Source organism: Mercenaria mercenaria, chromosome 6, assembly GCF_021730395.1.
Source record: "Mercenaria mercenaria strain notata chromosome 6, MADL_Memer_1, whole genome shotgun sequence".
NCBI classification, from domain to species: Eukaryota; Metazoa; Mollusca; class Bivalvia; order Venerida; family Veneridae; genus Mercenaria; species Mercenaria mercenaria.
Window position 1 is genome coordinate 33939033 of NC_069366.1, and position 15174 is coordinate 33954206.

At 34.5% G+C, this 15174-nt stretch overlaps 1 long non-coding RNA gene across 1 annotated transcript; it reads right to left on the reverse strand.

The window, feature by feature from the left end:
- Positions 1 to 2631: 2631 nt before the first annotated feature.
- LOC123549173 (uncharacterized) lies at positions 2632 to 14810 on the reverse strand. Its single transcript, XR_008371314.1, has 2 exons — positions 14185 to 14810; positions 2632 to 7848 (listed from the first exon to the last, which is right to left on the reverse strand). It is a non-coding gene; the product is annotated as an uncharacterized LOC123549173 (long non-coding RNA).
- Positions 14811 to 15174: the final 364 nt, after the last annotated feature.

Sequence of the window (15174 nt, forward strand, 5' to 3'; positions counted from 1 at the left end):
TGGAGTATTTCATTAATTATAACGCAATGCAAACTGTATTTAAGCTAGAAGATTAATACCGTGTACCGTCTCGGAGCGAACGCAGGGATTATATGTTCCATATTTGGTGTTTTAAATACTAAGCAAAAAAAAAAAAAAAAAAAAAAATTAAATAAAAGAAAAATAAATAAAAATAAATAAATAAATAAAAAAAACGACATAAATTCAATGCTTCTTTTTAATTTTAGTGTCCTGTTTAACACTTTAACAGTACCTTGTCATTTCATAAAATACTTAAAATGGCTATCATTCTTCTTGTGCTTTCATCAATTTACGAATAGAAATAAACCAAGCAAGTGTAAATTTTGACCAGTTTACATTTAACATTTTTATGCAGGTCAAATCATATATCGAGGGTTCAACGCAATAAGGGCATATCTACATATAATAATCATATGTAGATACGCCCTTATTGCGTTGAACCCTCGATATGGTCAAACAGCGTATCAACGTATATAAATTACGCGGCATAACGGGATTCGATTTCGGGGTATCGTCAGATCCTTAAATACAACGAAGGCAACTCCTTTCTCTATACAGTTGCATTAAAATGATGTTTGGTTAAAGGCAGAAACTTTCATAGTGTAAACTGTTACTCAAAACACACTATTTTATTTCTCTTTTTTTGCGTGCTCTCTTTCTTTGTACTGTTATAAAATACATAAATATTCAAAGTATTGAATTAAATGCCTTCATATGTAACACGCTTCACTGTCAATTCAGAGGTCCGGGGTTCGAATCTCGGACCAGGCACTGGAAATTTCTGAAATGCTTTTGAGTGTCTCCCACCTAACATAGAGGCCTGTACTGGTTCTTCCCGAGATAGGCCGCTTCGCGTGTATCGGTGCTTTAAAGAACCAGACTATCTATTCGTAAAGAGCTAGGCTAAGTAAGCCGGAAAAGTCTGTATCTAAAAATGATTTCTCTGTTGTTTTTTTACCTCACTCTGCTCCTCTGGTCAGATCGCTTTGTGTCTGTACTAGTAGAGGATGAATTTCGCACCCTGTGTGGCTGCGTTTGCTTTATGTAAAGCGTCTTCTTTGAACGTGTGAACGTGTTTACAATGTATTATGAAAAGGGCGCTACAAAAGTAAATCTGGTATAATAATAATAATAATACGGTTCGAATTCTGTGATTCTGTTTCCTTCATTTACTACATACGTATTTTTATGTCTAAAATATTGAACGTATTGGAATAAGTCTGGTACCGATATTCGGCAAGAGGGGACGTTTGAATTGTTCCTGTACATGTCCGTGCGTCCGTCCGTTTGTCAGTCACAAAATGCAGGTCCTATGATAACTTTTTTAAGTACAAGATATTTTATCACTACACTTGGTACATGTGCAGAATTTAAAGTTCTTTTATCAGCTTCGTATTTCTGCCAGTTCGTCCGTATGTCCACCTCGCATTTTCTACATTGTAGTAGTGTGCTTTCGATTTTGTTTATGCGCGGACGGCAATAAAGGTACTTCGTATGTTGCTTACTTATTTTGTACAGGTGTTCTTCGTCACGAGAGAAGTGAGAAAAGTTTTTGTTACTAAACCGTACTGTGACATTGACCTTAGACATGGTACTTGGACATGACACTCAATCTAATGATGGTTAACAGTTGTGCCAAGTTACATCTAAATCCCTCCATGCATGAAGAAGAAATGCTCCTGACAAAGCAATTCCTGTATTTGACATTTGGTCTCTAAGTGTGGCCTTGACTTTAGACCAAGTTACATCAAAATCCATTCAAGCATGAAGAAGAAATGTACTGGACAAAGTTCTCGCTCATGATACTCCGTCTCATGCACGCCTGGTAATATCCTGGTCACCAGAACGCTACGAGCTCCTTACGAGGTTTTCAGTTGAATTTTGGCAAACTCATGCGGCGTCCGTACGGACATCGTTGATTCGTAGAACAGTCGTGCGGATTTTACAAATACATTGTATACCTTACCGCTATTTCACGCCTACTCGGTTTGCTTCTTGATATCAGTTAAAATGCAAACATGTGACAATGAAAGTGCTTTCATGACGAAACGACACTTTTCACCGCTAAGTCAGCTTGCTGGTAAACATCGTCACGACCACAAATCGAGAATAAATTAGCAACAAAAAAAAAAATAAATAAATAATGAAGAAATACTCCAGAAAAAGTTTGTGGACGCCGCCCATATGTCCGGTCTTTCAGACGGGCGTATAAAAAGGGACAAAATTTAATGGTCAGTTAAGCAAGTCGACTCGTGGATGGTTGTTGCATGCATTTCCACTACCGTCCATGAACAGGCTCGATCAAATTGACCCTATTTTCTATTTCATGAACACTGAACATCATCTTAAGTATACTAGTAACATTGATCAAATAGTTTTTAAATCATCTCGCATTTCTCAAGACAGCTAAAAGTAGGCATTTAATATATAATGAAAACTTATGCATCTCAGCGAAATGTTTGACGCAAGTCCAGCCTTTTGGTAGCGATTTTTCTTAATTGCATAATGTTTGTAACTAGATACTGCTGTTGATGACATCCAACTGAGTATACAATTTATAATACAAAAGACCCGTCACAAGGACGGATTGCTACAAAAAGCAAAACCACGCATTCTTCAAAGTGTATTTATTCGTGTATATAAGGCATAACAAAGTTTTGAATAAACGTCATTTGTTACAACATCAGTTTACAAAAAAGTAGTGCCCTTAGCATATCCATATACACGACTTGTGTCCATTTTATGTCATTCCATCATAAAAACTTCAGCGCTTTTCGTTTTCCTTACATATTGTACATGGCTTTGCAATATACAATTATAATAAACCTATCTAATAACCATTCAATACGCAAGCTAAAGTCAAATCTGAGCACTTCCGTATAATGTTGAAATGACAGCAAAACTGACCTTCAAAGTTGAAGAATATCTTTGTTCATACCTCTTAAAACAATACGTTTAATTATTCAAGAATGTAGTGCGACAGCGTAATATTAATATTATAGGAAATATTACTATTACAGTAGTGCAAAAATGTATTTATAACATAAATACACAAAGTTCCAACAGTTTGAAGTTTTGAAGAATTACAACATCCTTATATTCGTTTCAAATTCAAATAAAATTCTTTGATAATTCCAGAGAAAGCACAGCAGAAGTAAGTTGCTTAGAGATATATTCTAACATGGTTAGATTTGATTTCTAGTTAAACAAAGAAAATCAAGCCCTGTATATTCTGCGATAAACAATGGTTGAAAGTGGACCGGTAAGAGAACATTATGACGTCAACTATGACGTGCGATTCATGACTACAATGATAAATGAAGTACAACATAATGTTTATCAAAACATCTTCGTCAGCATATAAGAATGAAAACAATTCACAAGGCTTTCTTGTGGTTTATCGTTTAATTTACCACTGTTCATCGTTCAGATGGTTAGATATTAAACCTGTCGGGCTAAAGCCTTCGTGGCTCAATTCATACGCACCTGAGCTCGGAACCGTGTCAAACTTCTCGAAGGTGTTGGTAACTGGATAAACTTATCCTGCATCAAAATATTAGCATGTGATAGCTTATTTAATCACAACAAAATTAACAGGATCATTAACTTTACATAGCTGAGGTAACTCTCAAATAATGTGCTTTTTACAATAACATTATAAGGCAACTATTCTCAAAGATCTAATAGTCGTCAAAAATCGATCCATACAATTTGACTATAGCTTTTATGATTTAGAACAAAATTATACATGTATATGAGTGCAAATAACAATTCAAAATTCTGTACAAAAGGCAATAGTCCTAACCTGCTTCAAATGAAACTAAATCATTAGGCCTCTGAAGAAACTAAGAAATTAGGCCTTTTAATTAAGAAGGATTTAAATCACAAACAAAAAATATATATCTACAAATTACAAGTAATTAAAACATGGGTAATCTGTAAGAAAAAGGTAGTAAGGTATTTCGGTAAAGGAAACCATTCATTAGACATACAGATTCTTTATCACTTGGGGTTAGTGCAAGACGAAGCTGGTAGGTCCTTATTAATCCAGAAGCTGACTACATTTAACACTACCAACACTTAACGATCAGTGAATAAAGCTACTGGAAATATTACTGTCTACAACATGAAGAGCTTTGTCATAATAATGGACAACATAAATAAACTCCTGCTTCAAGAAATACCTAACTTCAGCTGTTAAACGCTTTACAATCAGAAGTGAAACAGTTAAGACATCTGTAGTGTTATTTCTAAATAAATCTCTCAGAATGTAGTATATGTATGATGTCGAAACAATATTCAAATACAGTTCAAACTGGAACATTCACACACTCAAACAGTTACACACAATGTATAACATTTATACGCGCTACACATGGCTGTTGACACAAAAATCTCCTACCAAAGCGAACAATAAGCATAATAATGACACTAATACAAAAACGTCACCTCTGCAAACAATCGAATAACGTTCAGTGAATTTTTGTTCTTATTTACAAACTTCAGCTTGTGCATTTTTATTCTTATTTACAAACCTCAGTAATAATGTAATAACCAAGTGTTACTAATTCAAACTCCTTTTGACAAAAAAATGTGAATAAGGAAATCAATATGCAATAGCCTCTGATTAAAAACATTTTCTTAGTGGTGAAGCAAGCAGACATTGAATAATTATTGCATAATATGGGTTCATAAAACAAAGTATAATTTTATATAATACAGAAAAATACCAAAACAAGAAAATATCTGGTACTAAATTAACAGCTGATAGAGATCTGTACAAAAGGTTATAGTCCTATCTGCTTCCAATTAAACTAAATAATTAGGCCTCTCAGGAAAAATGATCATAGACAAAAGATTAAATCTACAAACTAAAAAAATATTCCAACATAGATATTTTGTACATGCACTATCAGATTAAGATTAAGGTACTTCAGTAAAGAAAACCATCAGCTAGCCCGACCTTCTTATAAGAATATTAAGAGTGTTTCCTTTTGAAAACTTTGGTATATAAATTCTTAGTCACTAGAGGTTAGTGTAAGATGAAGCTAGCAAATCAGATGCCAACACCCAGCATCACCACAACATAATGATCACTAAATAACAACGCAACTTCAACTCTTATGGACATAAGAAATATTACTCTCAACAACATCCAGAGCTTTATCATAACAATGGACAAAACCAATAAGCTCTATTTCCAATCAGCTGGTAAACGCTGAACAATCAGAAGAGTAAAATGTGTGCTGCTATTTCTGAAAACTTACAGCGAACAATAAGCAAAAGAATGACATTTCTACAAATAACGACACCTCTACTTATATCGAATAACGTTCAGTGCATTTTCAGTCTTATTTACAAACCTTAGCAATAATGTAATAATCAACTGTTACTAACTGAAACTAACTGAAAAAAAACGCTGAATAAAGAAAATCTGAATATGATAAAGTCTCTAGATAAAAACATTTTATATAATACAGGAAAGCATAATTTCATATAATACAGAAACATATCAAATAAAGAAAATATCATGTACTAAATTAATAGCGGATAGAAATGTTGTCCAAAATTAAAGCAACTACTATTGATGAACTGAGCAACCAATGGTAGACCTCTAATCAACACACCTTTAAGAGCGGAAATAACTATGTAAAAGTATAAACAAAATATGAGTACTACATACATGTCAAACGATAACCGCAGGTCTAATGTTGTAACTGGCACAAGGGCGATACTTGTATGCTGCTTTAGGTTTACGAGTGCCAATAACAACTTAAGGCACGACCCAGCTGCTTGGAGAGTTTTGAGAGTTGTTTATTATATAGCTAATCGCAGCTTCTGGTGACATTTCAATATCCGATGTCGTTAACATATTATAATATGAATAGAAATAACCATTCAAAATTCAGTACAAACGTTTTTTTCCCAACCTGCTTCCACTGAAACTAAATAATTAGGCCTCTTAAGAAACTAAGAAATTAGGTCTATTAATAAAGATGATCACAAACAAAAGAAAAAATCTATAAATTACAAAAGAAATTCAGTTGGAAGGTACTTCAGTAAAACCTATACAAACTGCGTTTTCTTGCAAATACTTTAGCATAACAATTTTCAGTCACTGGGGGTTAATTTCCTGTTAGTGTAGATGAAGCTGGATGGTCCTTATGAATCCAGAATCCAGAAGCTGACAAAATCAAACATCATCAACACCTCTTATGGCCATCAGAATTATTACTATTGAGAATGGAAACAGTGGTTATTTCTAAACAGTTTATCACAGTACATGGCAAAAGCACACAAGTACAAGTCGGAACAATATTTAAATACAGCTTAAACAGGAATAATCACATATTCAAACAGTTACAAACAATATATACAGTTTTATACTCGACACACATGACTAATGGCACAAAACATTCAGGGTATTTTGTATTTTTATTCTTATTTACAAACTTAAAGTATTCAAACTCATTCTGACAAAAGAGTGCTGCTTTAGGTGCAAGAATGCCAATTACAACTGAAGGCACGTCATAGCTGCATGGGGAGTTGTTCATTACATAGCTTATCCTGCTTTCCAGCTAATGGAATAAATGACATTTTCTGTTCAGACGTCTTTGACACAAATGTTTATGACGTTCTATAGGTAACACTAGTGAAAACTAATAAAACGTAAGCAGGAAATACCACTGTCGATAAATAATTACAAAAATGAATTATGTTCAAATGACCAGAAAAAACACAAAATAATAAACAAATTTATACATTCGGTAAGAAGATCATTCTGTATAAATACTTACAATCGTAAAAAAGTAATTTTCTTAGCAATGTCTGCAGTAATAAACTGTTCACTACGCTAATTTAAAAAAACAACAACAATAACACTGAATACATAAAGTATATAGCCATGACAACTTAACAACTGTCATTTATTGTTGGCAAAATTGGTAACCTGCTATTACAGGTATGTTCTCGGGTTCTCATAATACAGACACACAACCCTTTGTATGTTCTACAAGCTATTGCTCATTACAGCCTCAAGAAACCAAACGAAGCTACATGTTTCAGGTATAAGAAAACGAAATATAAATAAGAAAGCATTGCAACAACATAAATTTGATGAAAACAGAAATTGTCACGCGACATTATCTTTCATACCAGTTATGATCTTGTCTATGTATCAAGCACACATCTATATCTAAAAAGCATACAATAAACTAAATATATATTATGTCCCAACACCTTAAAATGAAAGTGTTGCTCAGGGTGAACAGTTGTCAAAATATCATAAATATCAACAGGTAATTGCTCTCTGCCATTCAAACATAACTTAAATATGATAATTCTATCATCCGTGTATATACAATATTTAAAAAGATGGCGTAACAAGATATGCTACATAATTTGGCTTTCCGATGATAGAGAAAACCCGACATTTGATTAAATGCCTTTATCTAAATGTCATTTAAGAATGTCTTACAATTACAAAATGTAAAGTATTCCCGCTACAGTTACTTTTAAGCGCACAGAAATATTCCAAAATAACAAAGTACACACAAAATAGTAAACCATAAGACACACTGATGAATACCTTTACACACCGAAATCAAGTCAAGAACTATTTTCATATCTAAAAAAAAAATGACAACAAATATAGTTAACACCTTATACCCCTTGTATTTGTTCTAGCCTTTCATACAGTGTATTTGTTTTAGCCTTTCATACAGTGTATTTGTTCTAGCCTTTTCTAGCCTTTCATACAGCTGATATTTACTGGACAGCCACATCTTGTAAGCTTAGGTGATCTTCATCGCTGGCTAAATAACAATCCTGAAATCAGAACAAAAGTTGTTATCAGACACCGCATCTTGCCATTGCAGATAAAAACCTTAACAAAGATTAAACAGAGAGGCAACAATGTTGAAGTTTTTATAATGTTTAATATATACATTTAACAATTCAGTGGTGAAATATTTTTATTCAAAATCAGTAAATAAGCATTCAAATATTTTATTTTTAAAATTTATTTTAAAACAGCAGCCATTCTGATTCTGTAGGAACAGGACAGATGTCCTTAAGAAGAACACAATCAAGTAAGAAATCTGGAATGTGGGTGGTGACAGGGGTGTGGATTTACTACTTTACATGTTGATAAATATTCGCGGAAGGTCTGAAAAGAAAATTAAAACAAGAGGGTCATGATGACCCTGAATCGTTCACCTGAGTAATATGAGCCACGTGTTTAAAATGGCAAACTGATGCTAAAATATTAGAAAGTAGGTTAGTAGGTCACATTCATGGTCACTGGAAGTCAGTTTTAAGATTGGTGTGCAAAACTGTACATGTCATCCAAGTTTCAAGGCTGTATCTTAAAAAAACAAGAAAGTAGGTTAGTAGGTCAAAGTCACTGAGAAATGACCCCTAATCACTTGGGATAATCAGGTAATTATAATTAAGCAGTCTAGGAAATATTATCTGATATTTTTTCGGCGAACGCCGTCTAAATTCGTTTTCATTACCTATGCCACGTGACTTCAGTTTGCAAATCAAACTACTTGATAAGGCATTATAGATAATTTATCAAAATGGAAGATGTATGCAACACTCTGCCTGATTGGACGAGAGTGTCAATTTCTTTCACTCTGTTGATTGTGCTACGCTGAGTGAAATGTAGACAAAGCGTTTATCCTAAACGACGCTGTTCACAGTTTTAAAGCTAACTTTGACTCAGTATATTTAGCAAGAATATTGATATATCTCAAAATGATAAGTAAGTTTAATAAATATGATAAAAACCTGTTCAAATACCAACATATATCAAATTAAAGAAAGAGCTGAATACGGTCTGCGTATCACATGAATAAGGGTGTGATAAGAGTCTTTTATGTAGAGAAGTGCTTTTTAAAAGATTTTCCTTGTTACAATTGTCGTCTGTATATGAAAAGGTTTCTTGCTTTTGTGACTTATTCAGATTGCATATTAAAATGAGTACATGTTTGCGTTGATATATTTGTTATAAATTATTTAACTGATTTATTATATATGAATATTTTTCTTTAGTATGGTATGCAAATATTGAACTCAGCTGAAATCTGTTTTATTATATATATGCTATATAATGACTGAATCTCATTACACTGAAATGAAGGTACGCTGCATACAGTTTATCTATGTGATATGACTACGGTCAAACCTTGCTTATCAAACATAAATATTGAAATAATTACAACTGTATGTTTTGCTTGACCTTCACTTTTTTATAGGTGTGACGTCATTGTCCAAAGATTCATGAATAGCGAATATGCATTTGTTAAAGCGGGATCAGTTGACCTATTTTAGAAATAAATAAAAATAATAAATAAAAAAATGCTTTAATTGATTTTTTCTCATGTATTCTAATCAAACTTGATTTGTAGCATCTTTATTAGGCCCGCAGCCAACTTTGTTCAGCTGGGACATTTGACCCCTTTTAGGGGCTGCTAGAGCTAAAACTAGAATGCCTTTATACAGCGTCTCATGAACAACTTGGTGGATCTTTGTCATACTTGGTCTGGAGCATCATTATAAGGTCCTCTTCCAAATTTATTTATATAGGAACTTTGGCCCTATTAGGGACCACTATAGCTAAAAGTAGATATGCCTTTCTTCGCATTAACCACTAAAATGTAATGGATTTTTATCAAACTCGATGTGTAACAATATCGTAAGGTCTCCTGCTATTTTGTTACAGATGGGGATAGGGACCAATTTAGCTAAAAATATAAACACGTTTAATGACCTCTTCTCATGAACCGCTTCATGAATCTTCATCAAACTACTTCTGTAATTATTCGTCTAAGGATAAAAGAAACAAAATTGCAACCCTACGAAACCTTTGCGAAAAATTAAAAGAGAACCATTTAAATTGTTAAAGTGCGGTGTTTAGTTTTGCAATTTGAAAAATGTTAAATGAAAGATGAATGTTAGATGAAAAATTCATAAACTTCTTTCCTTATTACAATTCGCAGACCATCATTTTTAAAGATATTTCTTGTTAAGTATTTATTCCTATAAAACTCGTATAACAAGTGACCCCAGGGCTGGGCCTCTTTTCACCCTAGAAGCATAATTTGAACAATCTTACTAGAAGACCATGATGATGTTACACGCCAAATATCAAGGCTGTACGCCTTACGGTTTTAGACATGAAGATTTTTAAAGTTTTTCCATTCGGTTGGCAATTCTTCAATTCTTTGAACAGTTTTGAAAAGGGGCCATCCAAGGATCATTCCTGTTAAGTTTAGTGAATTCTGCACAGCGGTTTTCAAGATTTTTTTAGAAAATGTTAGACGGACGGACGACGGACAACTGACGATGAACATTGACGACACTGAGCAGTCACAAAAAATATGGGGGGGGTGGAATTGTTAAGGTGACTGGGTGATGGTACAAAACTTTACAAGTTCATAATAAATATTGATGAAGATAAAAAACGAAAACAAGAGGGCCACGATGGCCCTATATCGCTCACCTGTGTACCATTGCTTTTAATGAAAAAGATCAAGTTTTGACATATATCACATAGGCATACTCATTAAATATAATCAGGACAAATATTTTCTTGTAACAGTCTATTTTGACCTATGATTCACATACTAGTCAGGGCCAATCTCCATATCAAGTTTGAGGGCCCTGGGCTCAAATGCTGCATTTTTGTACAAGCACGACTATTTCTTACCCTGGAAGACTTAAATAACATTTAAAACCAATCTCATTAGATGCTGCTGAGGTATATTCATTTAAATAAAATAAAGGGAGGTAGTTTGTCATAAATTCACTCAACAGTTATCTACCCTGATTGTCTCAGTCCAACTAATGACAATAATGAAATTTCAAAGGAGTTCTGTAAGTACTTACTGAGATAAATCCATTTTTATTGAAATCAGGGGAGGTAATCATGCATTGGTATATGCATGTAGAAGATACAGAGTACAAGCTTTTTAAAATAATATATTAGAAAAGTATTCATATATTCAGTCAAACCTGTCTACAAAGATCCTTGGGGGAGCGAAAATTTGGTCTTTGTTGGGAGGTGGTCTTAATTCACAGGTTAAAATACACTTTAAATGTTGAAATGGGAAACAAAACATGTGGTCTTTAGAGACAGGTGGTCTCTGTTCAGAGGTGGTCTTTATCACAGGTTTGACTGTTTCAAACCAATCTCATTAGAAGCTGTTAGGTATGTTCATTTACATAAAAATAAAGGGAGGTAATTTGTCATAAATTCAGTCAATATGTATCTTCACTGATTGTCCAAGTCAATCTGATGGCATAAATGAAATTTCAGATCACTATCTTCATTAGTTATGGAGATATACCCATTTTAATTTGAAACAAGCAAATTCGATGAATTGGTATCCCCAGCCGAAAGGGTCTGTGGTGAGGAACGGCAAAAAAAATATATCCAGCAAAAAGTTAATAATGTTACAAAGAAGCAAATGATTTCATTAGTCAAAATCAAATTAACAGAAAATGAAAGTTTTTGTGTGTGTGTGTGTGTGGGGGGGGGGGGGGGGGTACAAAACTTTACATGTTGATTATACATATTGATTGATTGAAAATTACAAATGAAAATTGGGAGGCGTGGGGGGGAGGTGACCAAGGCAAGGTGGCGACCAGGCCAAAATGGCCCTAGGTCCCTCACCTGAGAAACACATAATAACAGAGTAAACATGTTTGACCTACTGATTTCATGGAAACAAATATTCGGGCAAATGGACCAAAAACGTGGTCTCTTGAGTTTTGACCTGGAGCAATGATCTTCTTCCAAGGTTTAGACAAATATTTTCTCTGATATGATCTAGTGACCGAGTTTTTGACCCACCATTGTCTTGATGAGGTAATCAGTTGATCAAAGTTTCATGAAAATTCTTCAAGGGGTTTAGGAGTCTCATACAGAGCAGACACAAAATGGAAGGTTTAAACCTTTGACCTCGAGTTGTGACCTTGACCTTGAGCCGACATGGCTGACTCATGGGTTCTGCATATCATCTTGATGAGGTGATCATTTGACCCAAGATACAGAGTGGACAAGAAATGTTATGGACAGATGGAGACCATTCCTATAGCCTCCAACCACTCATGGCGGATTAAAAAACTTTACTTATGACCTTGCTAGGATGCTACAGATCAAGTTTGGTATAATTCTGACAAGTAGATTCAGAGATGATGTTTAAGAAAATTGTGAACATCAGTCCAATCGCATTAATATTACTGTAGGTTTACTTATTTTAGCGGTGTACTAATAACAGCGCTCTTAGCGCTATCGCATGTGCGCTAATTCATGTCCGCGCATTAATTTGTCCAAGCATTTTCATGTTCATTTTCATTTGATGATGTTTTCTTCGAACTTTTGCAAATAATTACTCTTGAGAGTTTGCACTAGTTACACTGCTTGCTAATATTTTAAGGTTCGTATGATATTCCTGTTTATTGTTCATATTATAATTTTAAATATATAATCATGCAAAATCAAATATTTAAGTTTGTAGTTTGTGTTTTTCTCATTTGATCAAGTTGTTATCGATTTCCGTATCACCTTCGGGCATGTCCGTTGTTGCAGTCGCTCGTTTACGGAAAGGTATAAACGTTTGTATTAAGACACAATGCATGTAGGACAAAGGGGATTCAATGATTTAAATGTGTGACAATCTCGTTTGATTTCAGCAATTATAACTAGTATACAGAATATATAACACGCAGATTATTATAATTAAATACAAGAAGACAATACAGTTACGTAGGCAATATTATACTGGGAGCGCGACAAAACATCGACAGACAAAACATTGACACGACAAAACGCCGACACGACAAAATGCCGACGCGACAAAAGCTCGACAAAAAACATCGACACAAACATCGACACATAGTTTATTTACACTTTTTCTTCATTTTCAGGGGTTAAATTACCTTGAAATTTTTACACATATCTGAAAGGTTCGGTCTAAATCTTCAGACAGTCAAGATTAAGACTCGAACATTTACGGTTAATGTTCAGTTAATGGGTGGTGGTATCAAAATGTGCAGTTGTGAAAACTGTTGTCAGGTACTGACCAAACTTACACAGCTGACACAAAATTTAATACCAGTTCGATTAAGTGCAACACTGATATCTTTTATGTGACAACAACACAATTTTGATGACAAAGAGCTTAGTTTGGACATACTAGGACATACTAGACAAGTTTCGTGTCAAATAATATCATTCTATGTCACAGATAACAGCTCATTTTGTTCATATTCGTAAGATAATATCTGTAACACGGGTGGTAAACGCGCAATCCAATTCCCGCTGGGAATACGCTTAAAATGGATTGCGCAACGTCCGGTGCTGGTGTTGCGCGTAAAAAAAAGACGAAATTGAGGTATGTGAAGTTATGATTTTGCTTAGTATGAGACAAGAATAAATTTTCTCGAAAAAAGCAAAATGCTATTCGACACAAATATGAAAATACATCATATGTGTAAAATATCTGGTTTGTAATTTATGATTCGGCTCTATTATCACAAAAACTCAGGCGACACGAAGCGTGAAAAAAGTATGAAATCAACAAAAATGGGAGTTTCTGACCTCATATGCCTAATCTGAGGACATCTGATGCTTTTTATGATAACTCAACTGTTATAAAGTAACGAATATCAAAATTATTTGCTTCAAATCCTGCTTACGGGGACATAATTGACAAAAAAATCATCAGGAACGGGGTTGCGCACCGGGAATGGAGCTGCTCGTATACATCATAATGTATATAATATATACGCGCAACTCCATTCCCGGTGCGCAACCCCATTCCCGATTATTTTTTGCCAATCTTTCCCCCAAAAGTAACATTTCATTCAAGTGTATGTAATATTCCTGACTGTTTTACACGCGTTTGATCATTAGAAGCGTCACATTTCCAGAAAGAAGGCACAAGAGTTAGAAAATTTGCATTTTTCATGATTCCATGCTTTTTTGACAGCTCGAGCCAGCAGAGTTTTCGTGATAACAGGGCCGGTTCTTAATTTAATAAGTTGGTATTTCACACATATGATCTTTATTCATTTTTGTGTCGAATAGCATTTTGCTTTTTTCGAAAGCACTCGTAAATGTGTCATTATTTACAAAAACAAAAACCCACCTACCTCGATTTTGTATATATTGATGCGCAACACCAGCACCGGAAGTCGCGCAGCCCATTTTTAGCGTATTCCCAGTGGGAATTGGATTGCGCGTTTACCACCCGTGTGTAATTTAGTCAATAATGAAAAGAAGTTAGCAATATGGTTTAAATTCATTCAAATTAATTGAAGTATGACAAAAATGATATACGTTCTCTTACCCTGCAAAATTAAAGACATTATTTAGGTAAGATTTAAGATATTGGCAAAACAACAAAATGTCTATTCAGTGGATTATATATGTCAGTATCGACTCAAGTTATGCGATTTCCTTTGATCAAACTTTATATGAATAGATTGGTTTTCATTGTACCGTTAAAATCGATGTATTTGTCATTCATAAGTTGTTGAACTGTATACATTTAGTAATTATTAACAAAAGCATAAAACAATAAAACAGAGATAATTTGACAACCCTGTATACAATACTATCGCTTTTAATTTTTTGATTATTTAGAAGGAAACATTAGCCTAAGAGTTATTGTTAAAAATCAACGCCATAACCGTTTTTTACGAGTTGTTAAAAAATAACCACCGAATACTAACTGTAGTTAAACTATAGAATTTCACTAACGCCGCGCCACATTGTCTCAAACGTCGTTAATTTTGGTCATCATATCATGTGCGTGAAATTAGCCAGAGCAGCCAGAGTAGCCAGAGTTTAGCCAGAGTTCGGCCAGAGTTCAGCCAGAGTAGCCAGAGTTCAACCAGAGTTCGGCCAGAGTTCAGCCAGAGTAGCCAGAGTTCGGCCAGAGTTCAGCCAGAGTAGCCAGAGTTCAGCCAGAGTTTAGCCAGAGTAGCCAGAGAAGTCAAAACTCTGGTTACTCTGGCTAGCCAGAGTAGCCAGAGTTCAGCCAGAGAAGTCATAACTGTGGTTACTCTGGCTGGCCAGAGTAGCCAGAGTTCAGCCAGAGTAGCCAGAACTCTAGTTACTCTGTCTGGCCGGAGTAGCCA